Source organism: Hippopotamus amphibius, chromosome X, assembly GCF_030028045.1.
Source record: "Hippopotamus amphibius kiboko isolate mHipAmp2 chromosome X, mHipAmp2.hap2, whole genome shotgun sequence".
NCBI lineage: Eukaryota > Metazoa > Chordata > Mammalia > Artiodactyla > Hippopotamidae > Hippopotamus > Hippopotamus amphibius.
Window position 1 is genome coordinate 5,261,455 of NC_080203.1, and position 2,565 is coordinate 5,264,019.

Here is a 2,565-nt window from a genome sequence, read left to right on the forward strand (position 1 = left end):
CTTTTAAAACACACACATAGTTAAAATATAGGACAGCAATAGCACAAAAAGAGGGACAAATATAAATAACATTAGTGTGTTCTAAGGTCATTATTTTGTCCAGAATGTAATGCAAGTAGTCAATAATGCTAGTCTTTGATGTCTCAAAGAGATAGTTCCAGGGCAACCACTAGAAGAGTAGTGAGTTGTACAATAATGTGAACGTACTTAATGCCACTTAGCAGTACACTTAAAAACGGTGAAAATGGTAAAATTTTGTGATGTATGTTTTACCACAATAAAAAAAAGAGTAGTAAATACACATCTACAAACTTTAGAGGGGGAAATGACTAGTAAAGATACACAGGGAGGGAGAGATGGAGAGGGAAAGAGAACAAGAGTGATAAAATGAATGTGACGAAATGTTAACAATTGTTTACCTTGGCTGAAGGGTATACAGGAATTCTTTGTACTATTCTTGTAATTTTTCTGTAGTGGTTATTTTGGGGGAAGAAGGAGGAGGTGGTGATTAGGAGAGGTCATGAAACCAGCTTCTGGTTTGCTGGTAAGTTCCTTTGGTCCTGGATGATAGTTACAAGGGTATGGAATGATAACTCATTAATCTTATGGGCTGTAATATTTTCTGTATATAGGCTATATTTTAACTAAAAAGGTTTTTTTTTAATATAAAAGGACAACAAAAGACAGTAAAAAGCAGGACAAATAAAAATAAATAGTAATAAGCAAGATTTAAACCTCAAAATATCAGCACTTTAAATATAATTTAGTTGGTCTACATACCCTAATTAAAGAATGAAAATTGTCAGAATGGAAAAAAAAAAACTTGCTCACAAACGACACTTTAAAATGAAGGATATAGAAGATTGAAAATAGAAGGATGGAAAAAGATACACTATGCAGAGCATAACCAAAAGAAAGCTAGTATAGTTATGCTAATATCATTTAAGGTAGACTTTAAGGTAAGAAAAATCCCTGCAAAAAAATAGAACATTGCATAATAAAGTTTTATCTAGCAGAAACACATAACAATTCTAAACTTGCATGTACCTATTAACATAGCCTCAAATATATACAAAGCAAAAACTATAGCTCTATAAGGAGATATAGACAAATCCACAGTCATAGTGGGGGAATATTTTCTTTTCCTGATGAATCTTGTGACTATTACAATCAACTTCAGATTATTCTTTTTTTTTTAAAGCTCTTTATTGGAATATAATTGCTTTACACTCTTGTGCCAGTTTTTGAGGTACACCAAAGTGAATCAGCTATATTTATACATATATCCCCATATCCCTTCCCTCCCACGACTTCCTCCCACCCTCCCTAACCTGGCCCTCTAAGTCATCACCCATCATCGAGTTGATCTCCCTGTGTTATGCAGCAACTTCCCACTAGCTATCTATTTTACATTTGGTAGTGTATATATGTCCATGCTACTCTCACTTCGTCCCAGCTTTCCCCCCCCCACCCCCCCACCCCATGTCCTCAAGTCCCTTCTCTACATCTGCATCTCTATTCTTGCCCTGTCACTGGGTTCATCAGTACCAATTTTTTAGATTCCATATATATGAGTTAGCATATAGTGGGGGAATTTAATACAATTCTCAGCAACTAATGGAACAAGAAAATAAAATAAAATCAGTAAAAGTATACTAGATTTGAACAACAGGGTTAAAAACTTGACATAATTGGCATATGTAGAGCAATTTACATAACAACTGCAGAATGCACATTCTTTTCATGTGCACATGAAATTTTTGCCAAAATATACCATGTGTAGAACATAAAGCAAGTCTCAAAAAATTTCAAAAACTTGAAATAATATTGAATATGGTCTCTCACTATGGTGGAATTAAGCCACATATGAATTTAAAAAGAAAGTCTACCTAAGATTAGAAATTAAAAAACACAATTCTAAATAACCTGAATTTTAAAAAGAAATAATGAGGGAAATTAGAAAATATTTAAGTGAGCGCCTATTAAAACTTGACATATTAAAACTTGTGGGATGAAGCTAAAGCCATGCTTAGAAGGAAATTATAGTGTTAAATGCACATACTGCAAAAGAAGTCTAGAAATTAAACATGCATCAAAGCCAGAAAATAAAGAGAAAATCAAGTACAAAGAAAATAGAAGGAAGCAATAATAGAGTTGAGAAGAAATTAATGAAGCAGAAAACAAATATACAGTGGACAGAATGAACAAAGACTGATCAAGAAAGAAAGAGAGAAGGCACAGATAACCTCTATCAGGGATGAAAAAGGGAGCATTATAGGGACTTCCCTGGTGGTTCAGTGAGTAAGACTCTGTGCTCCGAATGCAGGGGGCCCAGGTTCAATCCCTGGCTGGGGAACTAGATGCCACATGCATGCTACAACTAAAAATCCCGTGTGCCACAACTAAGCCCCGGTACAGACTAAATAAATAAATAAATATTTTTAAAAAGGGAATATTATAAATTCTACAGACACCCAACTTGAAGAAGCTCCCATTGACCAAAAATAGGACAATTTTAGCATAAGAAAGAATAATTACTTGCAATGGATTGAAACATAACTAATC

The 2,565-nt window shown here is 34.0% G+C and overlaps 1 non-coding gene across 1 annotated transcript; it reads left to right on the forward strand.

Moving 5' to 3' along the window:
* The first annotated feature begins 2,283 nt into the window (after positions 1 to 2,283).
* On the forward strand, positions 2,284 to 2,356 carry TRNAR-CCG (transfer RNA arginine (anticodon CCG)). Its single transcript has one exon. It is a non-coding gene; the product is annotated as a tRNA-Arg (tRNA).
* The last annotated feature ends 209 nt before the right edge of the window (positions 2,357 to 2,565 follow it).